The 10,979-nt window shown below is 48.9% G+C and overlaps 2 pseudogenes; both read right to left on the bottom strand.

Annotated features, from left to right (window-relative positions):
- Positions 1-3,683: 3,683 nt before the first annotated feature.
- Positions 3,684-4,202, bottom strand: LOC140594325 (ATP synthase subunit d, mitochondrial pseudogene; annotated as a pseudogene).
- A 3,143-nt stretch (positions 4,203-7,345) lies between these two features.
- LOC112912584 (large ribosomal subunit protein uL11-like) lies at positions 7,346-9,282 on the bottom strand (annotated as a pseudogene).
- Between the last annotated feature and the right edge of the window lie 1,697 nt (positions 9,283-10,979).

The following is a 10,979-nucleotide window of genomic DNA, read 5'->3' as shown; positions in this document are numbered from 1 at the left end:
CCTAGTGTTTCTCCGTTCCCAGCACACATCTTGCAGATCTACCTAAGATTTAAAAAGAAATACACCCTGATGTTTCTAGCAGCAATGGCCACAATAGTCAAACTGTGGAAGGAGCCTCGGTGTCCATCGAAAGATGAATGGATAAAGATGTGTAAAGGCTGAGTAATATTCCATTGTATACATAAACCACATCTTCTTTATCCATTCATCTTTCGATGGACACCGAGGCTCCTTCCACAGTTTGGCTATTGTGGACATTGCTGCTAGAAACATCGGGGTGCAGGTGTCCCGGTGTTTCATTGCATCTGTATCTTTGGGGTAAATCCCCAGCAGTGCAATTGCTGGGTCGTAGGGCAGATCTATTTTTAACTCTTTGAGGAACCTCCACAGTTTTCCAGAGTGGCTGCTCCATTTCACATTCCCACCAACAGTGTAAGAGGGTTCCCCTTTCTCCATATCCTCTCCAACATTTGTTGTTTCCTGCCTTGTTAGTTTTCCCTATTCTCACTTGTGTGAGGTGATATCTCATTTTGGTTTTTATTTGTATTTCTCTGATGGCAAGTGATGGAGAGCATTTTCTCATGTGCATGTTGGCCATGTCTTGACTAGAATGTCATACTGGTTTTATATATAACTATTTTCTTTTATTTGAAACGCCCTTGGACGTTGTGGTTCAATTCCAGGAAAGGCTCCAACACATCACAATGACTGCGCCCTCATCCAAGAGGACACACTCTGTCATCCTAAGGGGCTCAGGTGCAGTTTCTTTGCTCCCTTTTCAAACTTCCTGTTCACACTCCCTCAGGTCCCCACCTTCCTCTCCTCCCACTTTGGGGACAAGGGGTCACACACCTTGGAGAAGTGGATGGGATGATATTACCCTGTGAGCTCCATCATGGACCCCAAACTCTTAGAAGACATTCTCTGCCTGCACGAGGGTACTGTGGCTCTGGGGTGCAGTTTACTGAGCTGTGACCACACAGTAGTGTGGTGTGGACGCTGCCACGGGGCCGCGTAGGAGAGTGACATCACCACAAATACCGTCACCTCACACACTCACCCTCCTCCTTCCTCCACATGCTGTCAGTCACTGGTCTCCTTACCACCTCTAGATTCCCGCCTCTTCGAAAATACAATGAAATTCCCATGATGTGGAATTTAGCCTTTTATATGTTATTCATCCTGAAGAAATGTGCAGTTAATATTCATGCATGTTTTTGAACTTAAGAAATTATTTCTTTAAATGTTGACTACTATCACCCTCTACGACTAGGTTGGAGTAAATCTTAGTTACTTCAAGTCTGGTCATTTTATAAAAATCTGGTATAAAAAAAAGTGTGCCGATTTATAATTGCTTTGAATTCTGTTGATTATGAATAAAGTTTCTATAAACATTCACATGGGGATTTTTCTCTAGAAAGCTTCTTTTTTTAGCTTTTATAATTCTGAGCGTGGCATTGATTTATGTGTTCCATGCCATCATCAAAAAATAAGAAGAACTCGTCCTCTGGTTGAAGCTAAGGCAATAGTGATCCCAGCTGCAAAAAGAGCTGACATGTGCATCAGCAGAACAGGGATGGGGCAGAAGGACCATGATAGCTTCATGACCTAAGATTACTTCTTTTACTGAGAAATCAGAAGATGCCAAGTGAATGTACACTAGCCTAAAAGAACCTGTCCCTGATCATGAGGACAAACTGTCTCTTTCCTTTGACACCCTCAGTGCACAATGGGCTACTCTGAGTGACTCTGAGGTCAGAGATGATCAAGCAAGTGCCATTCCTGGGAGGTCCCCAAAATGCACCTGGGCTCAGGGCATCAACTGAAGAATCAGCAGAAACCCAGGGGGAGCCTAAGCAGGCAGCTGTTGGGGCACTCACTCACTTTGCAGTCGGGTAACTGGTTTTTGTCTCACTTCCCCACAGGCCTGGAGCACCGTGGGAGCTTTGAGACTGTTGTCCCATGTAGAGCAGTAATAATCAGCCTCGTCCTCAGCCTGGAGCCCAGAGATGGTCAGGGTGGCTGTGCTGCCTGACTTGGAGCCAGAGAATCGATCCGGGACCCCCGAGGGTCGGTTACTACTACTATAGATGACGGTTCTGGGGCCTTTTCCCGGGAGCTGTTGGTACCAGCCAACATTATATCTACCGATGTTGGAGCTGCTTCCAGTGCAGGAGATGGTGACCCTCTGGCCGAGGGACCCAGACACTGAAGCCGGCTGAGTCAGCACAGACTGGGCCCAGGAACCTGCAAGAAGGAGAAAAATAGACAGGGTGTTGCTGGAGTCTGGACCTCACATGTCCTCCCAGGGCCCCTCCCCTTGTCCCACATCCAGTCACCTGTGCAGTGAGCGAGGAGGGTGAGGAGGAGAGGGGACCAGCCCATGGTGGAGGTCATAACTGATTCTGTCTTCAGTGGCCCCTCAGCTGAGCGGAGCCTCCCCTCATCTCTCCCATCTCCTCTTCAACCTCTGAGAGAGGGAGGTGCCCTCCCATGCAAATGAGACCCCGGCTCTCTGACCCCTCCCTGGTCCTGAGTCAGGTCCCTCTGCCTGAGGATGTCAGGGGGTGGGCAGAGGAGGGGCTGCTTGGGGCTGGGGTGTGGTTAGGGAGGTCCCAGCTGTGAGCCCTGAGAAGAGGCCACAGTCAGTGCGAGGTGGTGTTCCCAGCTCTGATCAAGCCTGAGCCCTAAGAAATAAGCCTCACCTGCCTTCTAGAATCCTGACACCACCTCACCCTGCATGACCTGGGGATCAGTTGTCCATAGGACTCAGGTCCTGTCTCCAGAGCTCTGTCCACTCTCCTCTTATGATCTGGACAAGTCTCCCCACATGTGGTCTCCCGTGACTGTGGTGTAGATTTTAGGCTACACTCTAATGTCTCGGTGTGAGGGACTCCTGGGTCGCTCAGTGGTTAAGCGTCTGTCTTTGGCTCAGTCCATGAGTGCATGATCCTGGAGTCCTGGGATCAAGCCCCCATCCGGCTCTGTGCAGGGAGCCTGCTTCTCTCTCTGTCTATGTCTCTGCATCTCTATGTGTGTGTGTCTCTACCATGGACCCCTTGGCTTTTCATGGGCCACTTAGGACTGAGATGGTGTCACTACACCAATTCGTCTGACATCACTGTCACAGCCAGAGGAGTGAAGGGTCCCCGTGTACAAGTGGCCTCTTCTACGCAGGATGCTGAGACCTTCCTCCTATATTATAACCCTGGTTGCAGCCCTCTCCTTCTCTGAGTTTCCAGAAATACTGAAGACCCAGGGAGCTAGATTTTCCAGGTTGTGGGTGGAAGCCCTCGTGTACTTTCCTGGAAAGGTTACACACTGAACATCGTTGTCATCTTTCACTGTTTTAACCTGTTTTAAACTTTAGTTCTCCCCACCCTGTGGGCGGGGACTCCCTCCTAGAGTCTGGCCTCCCCGCACCTGGACACAGGTCAGCAGGAGCCCTGCCATATGAGGTTGTGTGTGTGCCACTGACCTCAGAGAACAAGGGGCAGACGTGCCAGAGTGTTTTAGCAGGAATATGTGACAGCTGGAGAGTTTCTGACAAGCATCCAGAGGAAGAGATTGCTTATTGGTCACCCCCTAGACCAACTGTGCACATAAATTGGATGAATGTTTTTTTTTTCCATATCATTATTTTTAATGTCCAACGTTTATAATATGAGAGCCAGGTCTTTCTCCTCAACTCAAGTTTATAAATTTTCAACTGGTTTGTGAGGTCAATAGGGATACTTCTTCTTGTCTAAATTGGTTTCTGGGAAGACTTCATTCAGGTCCTCAATGGTCATCTGATCAAATGGAATTATGTTCTTCATCGTCTCCAGCTCTTTTTCATATTCTTCAATCCTGGCCTTTGAGAGGGACAAAAACTCAGCACAGCTTTTCACATCTTCTTTTTCCTCAGCATTCACCGGGACAGTGTATTTATCCTCTGGCACAGGAAACTTCAGGGCATTAAACTTCTTCTCAAAGTCATCTACCAAGCCAGCCTTTGCCACATTGGCCTTGTAGTAAGCCCAGTCGGTAGCAGGTGGTTTCTCAGGAAGAGTAGCCAACCTGGAGGTAAGCATCTCCTTCCAGGATTTCAGGGACTTGGCAATGGCCTTCTGGTTTTGGGGTATGATCTCCACAAAAGCTACCCAGTCAATGGTTTTTAGAGCAAGTTTTCGCCCAGCCATCTTGAGATCCTTCACCGACCCTGGCAGCCCACATTCCTGAATGTTCTTTTTAAGAAAATCTTCTCAATGTGCATTGACTAAGACTCAATGATGATGTCACTGTGAAGACGCAGGTGGAATTACGAGTATATTGTTCACAGATCTGTGCATACTGCTTGGAGAATAACGATGGAAGTTGCATTTAAAACCTCAATGCAGTTGCACCTGGTGGCACAGTGATTGAGCATCTGCCTTTGGCTCAGTTCATTATTCCAGGGTACTAGGATCAAGACCTGCATCAGGCTCCCTGCGTGGACCCTGTTTCACCCTCTGACTCTGTCTCTGCCCCTCTCTCTCTGTGTCTAACGAAGAAATAAATAAAAGTTTAAAAAAAAAGAATGACTTTGGCTTTCATTTAAATAGACATTTAAAAACATTTTATAGAATCATTTGTCTCTTTTTTTAACCTCATGATTATATCATGTATCTGATCATGCAGGCAGGAAAACCTGAAGGGGTGCCCATGAGTCCCCATGAGGACCCTGTTGTATGAATTTCACAGCTATCTGAGTGCCCTGCATTGGCCGAGGTGTCCTTGAAACCAGAGAAGCGGCTGGGGACCCCGGAGCCCTGGTGATTCTCAGTAGAACGTCAGCAGGTACTCAGGAGGCTTCCTTGCTGCTGGAACCAGCATATGGTCACCACTGCAGCCATTACTCAGAGTGCAGGTGATTCTGGTTGTTTTTCCCCAGGATGCAGAGAGGGAGGGCACTGGGTCAGCACAGGCTGGGACGGGGAACCTGCAGACACATTCATGGGTGATGGATCAGGGGCCAGACTGACTGAATTTCCTCAAACCTCTAAGCTAGACCAACTGACGTAGGCTGACAGTGACTTTGTGTCCCTTAGGTCAGTCCTGACCTGTGCACTGACAGAGTAGAATGAATATTAAATATCCCAGGCCAGGGTGACACAGTCCCTGGTCCCCTCCGTGGGCTGGGCTGCCCCAGGCCTCCTCTTCTCCTCCACCCTCTGCCACAGGAGGGGCTGTCCATGCACATGGGTGCCACCCACTGACTGCCCAACCCTCCCTGGGCCCTGATCCTGGAGCTCTGCTCACACCACACACTGAGGAAGATGGAGGTGGCTTCAGCCCTGGGGAGAGCCCTGGGGGGAAGCACCTGCTGAGACCACACACAGGCCTCCAGGGGAGACTGCCAGGACAGAGGGGACACAGATGCTGAGTCCCCATCAGGGAGCTCATAACTCAGTTCTCAGGCCCAGGCACCCTGAGTGAAGGGTCCTCACTGAGCAGCCCTGTAGGACCACAGGGCAGTCCCTCAGCGCCCCCTCCTGGTCACAGGGCACACCCCTCGGTAAGGCCCAAAGCCCTGAGAGCCCAGCTGGTTTCCGGGGCTCACCAGTTCCCTCCCCATTGGTATGGCCAGGACTGACTCTCAGAATGGGTTCCATCTCTTGGGCATTAGAAGCATGAGTTCCACATGTTCTCACAGAAATGTATTTGTATTTTAACCTCCTGTTTTTGTTCATTTTTGTGTATTTTTATTGGAGTTCGATTTACCAACATATAGTATGACATTCAGTGCTCATCCATCAAGTGCCCCCCTCATTGCCCATCACCCAGTCACCCCATTCCCCCACCCACCTCCCCTTCCATTACTCCTTGTTCATTTTGTACCAACATATTTGTTCTATCAGTGACAAATCCGAGAAGCACAGTGTGTTCACAGATGAGCCCTAGTGTGGCTCAAAACAGGACATATTGTATTAGCATACAGTCCACTTTGTAGGGGCATATTCAGACCCTCACTCATTGTCTCCATCATTCATGTCTCCCAGTACAGATTCTTTTCTTTTATGGACAAACCTCATTTTTTTTCACATATTTTGCTGAGGAATCCCCTTAGTAGGATTGTGTTGAAACATGGAAATTATATATATTACTGAAGATGACGGAAGAGTAGGGTCCCCAAGTCACCTGTCCCCACAAACTTACCAAGATAACCTTCAAATCATCCTGAAAACCTATGAATTCGGCTTGAGAAAGAACAGCTGGAATGCTACGGTGAGAAGAGTTCATGGTTCTATCAAGGTAGGAAGGCAGGGAAAAAAGAAAAAAAGAAATGAAGAAACAAAAGGCATCTGAGGGGGAGGGTCCCCAAAGAGCCAGGCTGAGGCCGCGGCTAGTGCCCCCAGGTCAGGAGAGCCCCGCCCGGAGGAGCAGGAGCTGCACCAACCTTCCCAGACTGACAGGCGCTCGCAGGAAATCGGAGCAGGACCCCAGGAGGGCGGGGATGCCCTCAGGCTCCCGGGGGCACCAACAGAGCCCCTGTCCCGGGGAGAGCCCCACACCCAGTGGCGGAGCTCCCTAAAGGGCTGCAGTGCGCCCTGCAGCCCGGGAGCAGCTCAGAGGGGCTCAGGCCGAGGCTCTGTGGAGGGGGCTGCATGGCCGGGAGCGCGATTCCAGCAAAGCAGGCCCAGGAGCCCAGGGCGCCGAGGACAGAGCCCAGGATCCGGCTGCCCCCCGGGATAGGCGGTGTTGGGAGGGCCCAGGACAGCGAGGACACCTGCCGCCAGAGGCCCCAACCTGAGCAGGTCAGCGGCCCTGCCCAGGAGCATCCAGGTCCCTGCGGACTGGGAGCTGCAGTAGTTACTGCGGGAGCTGACTCCAGGGCTGGGAGCTGGCTGCCGCCACTGCTGGTGTTCCTCCTGGTGTCACCTTGTGCCACAGACAGAGCAAGGCTGCCAGGGAATAGGGACCTCACAGGATAAACAGCTCCCACTGAGACATGACCTGGCAGGGGGCAGGACAACTCCCCAAGTGCACACACCTAAGAGCACAACAGGCCCCTCCCCTAGAACCAGCTAGAAGGACAGGGGAAGAGCAAGTTCTTTTTTTTTTTTTTTTTTTTTTTTTTTTTTTTAATATTTTTTAATTTTTATTTATTTATGATAGTCACACACAGAGAGAGAGAGATAGAGAGGCAGAGACACAGGCAGAGGGAGAAGCAGGCTCCATGCACTGGGAGCCCGACGTGGGATTCGATCCCAGGTCTCCAGGATCGTGCCCTGGGCCAAAGGCAGGCGCCAAACCACTGCGCCACCCAGGGATCCCTCTTTTTTTTTTTTCCAATGATCATTTATTAAAATATTTTCCTTTATAGTCAATTCGCTGGGCATTCCACTGCATAGCTATTGATTTCATCTATGATGACATGAGGCTTACAGCCACCAACATTGCAGCCCACAGATTGGGCAGTCCCCAGGATCTCTTTAATGGTTCCAGAGAGTTCTCTGGCTAGAGATCCATGTCGCGTCTGTTGGGCAATATTGACAAGCTCATCAAAAGTGATATTTCCACTGTGCTTAATGTTTTTCTGCTTTTTTCTGTCTCTTGGTGGTTCCTTGAGGGCTTTGATAATCAGGGCAGAGACAAAAGGTACCATTTCAATCTGGGCCTGTCTGTTCTGAATGATCAGTTTCACTGTAATCCTTAGACTCTTCCAATAACCGGTTGTCTTGATGATGTCATAACCAACCTTTTTGGAGACAGACCCAGCAGCCGATCGTCGGGGCCAGGGCAGATGTGGCACCAACCTCGCCACCGGTGCACCTCAGGAACACGACTTTGATCTCAAAAGAAAGCAGGGGTAGCCATCCTTATATTAGAAAAATTAAAGTTTATCCCAAAACTGTAGTAAGAGATGAAGAGGGACATGATATCATAATTAAAGGATCTATCCCACATGAGGACTTAACAATCGTGAATATTTATGCCCCCAATGTGGGAGCAGCCAATGTTATCAATCAATTCATAACCAAAGTGAAGACATACTTAGATAATAAATCACTTATACTTGGTGTCTTGAACACAACGCTTTCTAGAATCGACAGATCTTCTAAGCACAACATCTCCAAAGAAACAAGAGCTTTAAATGATACACTGGACCAGATGGATTTCACAGATATTTATAGAACTTTACATCCAAACACAACTGAATATGCATTCTTCTCAAGTGCACATGGAATGTTCTCCAGAATAGACCACATAATGGGTCAAATATCAGATCTTATTCAATACTAAAGATTGAGAATGTCCCATGCATATTTTCAGACCATAACGCTTTGAAACTAGAACTAAATCACAAGAAGTTTGAAAGGATTTCAAACACGTGGAGGTTAAGGACCAGCCTGCTGCAAGAAGAAAGTGTCAACCAGGAAATAAGGGAAGATTTAAAAAGATTCATGGAAACTGATGAGAATGAAGACACAACCGTTCAACAGGGGAGTGATGGAATAAGAGGTGAATAGTAGGGCAAGCCCAAATGGCTCAGCGGTTTAGCGCTGCTTTTAGCCCAGGGCGTGATCTTGGAGACCCGGGGTCCTGTCACACATTTGTCTCTCTGCATGCAGCCTGCTTCCCCCTCTGCCTGTGTCTTTCCTCTCTCACTGTGTGTCTCTCATGAATAAATAAATAGAAGAAAATAAAAGATGTGAAGAGTAGATGTTATCACATGTCCCTGGGAAACAGAACTTATCTGGGTGATATTGATCGTATGTGGCTCTACAGCAATGATGATCAATCTCCCCAGGCTGCAGCCCAAGGTGGTCAAAGACGTTTTTGTCAACACACCTGGGCCTGGAAAATTAGGTTTGAATCCCTGGCTGGTCTCTCAGTGCTGTTCTGGGTCACAATATAGGATCTCTGCCTGAGAGCTGTGGTAACATTGCCATGGTAACCCCTGTGTTTCTACTGCTCTTGTGAAAGAGAAGATGACCTTGGATCTGGAGTCATCAAGAGATTCCTTAGGGCAGTGATACATGTACACATGGGAGAGTTCTTACTCTTGATATTCCTATCCGCTACAGCCCTGGATTATGGAAAATTTCCAATGGGGACTAAGGGAAGAGGGAGACAGAGTCAGTACCTGTGGGCTCAGGATAGCCACTCACAGAAGTCTCTATCAACTTGGTGGCAGCAATAGCAAAGGCTCATTCATGCACCCACATCAACCAACTTCACTGAGGCAGGCTGAGCATTTTCCAAGTAATGGTGCAACATCCCCCAAATCTCATAGCCCATAAAAGGGTTCATGGCCATAGGCCCCAAATTCCTACTTTGACGGACCCCTTCTCCTCAAGTGCACAACCCAAGCCTCAGGTGCTGAGCGAGGGATCCCACCCAGCTCTGAGAATGGAATTGCCTACGACCTCTGTCCTCACACAACATCCCACATCTTAGTGTTCAGGCCTAAGACACAGTGAACCTTGGTCACTTCTGAGCAGTGGAGCCTGTGAGGGAAGGGAAGGCTCTGCTCTGAGCCCTGGAGGTGCTGAATCCATGCTGGGGAGGACTGCACCCTCTGATTAGATGGTCCTGGACCTCTGAGGGAGATAAAGTCAAGGAAAGGCTCATTGTCCTCATTTCAGGAGAAAAAAAATCTTCGAAGCACAGACTCTGGTTTTATGACATTTGGAAACCCAGGTAACATGACTGTTACCACATTGAAGTGTTTTGTTTTATTCTTGTTTTCTTATTTCTTAGGACATATAGAACTTGAAGAGATAATTGAGAATAGGCTCATTATGAACCAGGAGGTACTTTTAAGTACCCATTAGATATATCACTTATTTTACACGTTATAAATTTTCGTGGAAGAAGAATCTGAACAGATGAAGGATTTTGTCCCATGTCCTGATCTGCCAGTGTCACTGTGAGAAGCATTATTGTTTCTGATTAGACAGCGAAGGTCAGTCTAGTCCTCAGGCTGCAGCTCAGAGATGAGGGTGCCCTCCAATGACTGAGGCATCCTTGGATCAGGAGAAGCAGCTGGGACCCGAGAGCCCTGGTGCTTATCTGAGTCTAAGTAGTAGTACAGGAGATACCGGGGAGGGCTCCATGGCTTCTTCTGGAACAAGTTGATGTAATAGCTGCCAACACTGGGGCCACTGCTCAGGGTACAGGTGAGTCTGACTGTTGTTCCAAAGATGCCAAGAGGAAGGGCGACTCGGTCAGCACAGGCTGGGACAGGGACCTGCAAACACAGACACTTATGTGTAATGGAGCAGAGACCAAAGTAAAACTTCCCAGCATCTGAGCCAAAGGGGCTGATGGAGCCTAGTAACTGGGACCTGGTATGTGTGGCCTCTCTGTAACTGTGCACTGAGAGAAATACATCAGGAGACAGGAGTACAAGCGATGATGACCATCCCCACACCAGGTGGGGTCCCCGGACCTCTTTTTGTCCTCCACTCTTTTCTACAAGAGCAAGAGGGGTGTCCATGCAAATGAAGTCCATCTAGTGATTTCTAAGCCCCTCGCTGAGCCCTGGTGCTGGAGCTCAGCTCACACCACATTGTGGAGGTTGGGAGTTGCTTCACCCCTGGGGAGAGCCCTGGACAATGCACCTGCTGAGACCACATACAAGTGTCTGCTTAAGGGACTCTTCCATGCCTGAGAGTACACAGCTGCTGAGCCCCAACAAGGAGCACAGGGCCCAATAAACAGAGTGAAGGGTCCTCACTGAGCAGCTATGTAGGGATTATGGGCCCATACCTCCCCTTACTGGTCACAGGCACCCAGCCCACCTTGGACCAAAGACCTGGGATCCCAGGGGCCTTCACCAGCTCACCAGGTCCATGTCTATTCACAGTCCCATGTCTGATCTCTAGATACCATGATTCGTACACACTGCACATGATTACTCTGCTTCCTCATTCTCTGACGTGATGCTTTTCTATGGAAAAGACAAACATGTACACAAATGACCTATTCGGGTGTCACCAGAGAAGTTACCA

The sequence above is a fragment of the Vulpes vulpes genome, chromosome 10, assembly GCF_048418805.1.
Source record: "Vulpes vulpes isolate BD-2025 chromosome 10, VulVul3, whole genome shotgun sequence".
NCBI classification, from domain to species: domain Eukaryota; kingdom Metazoa; phylum Chordata; class Mammalia; order Carnivora; family Canidae; genus Vulpes; species Vulpes vulpes.
This window is presented reverse-complemented; position numbering and strand designations above follow the sequence as displayed.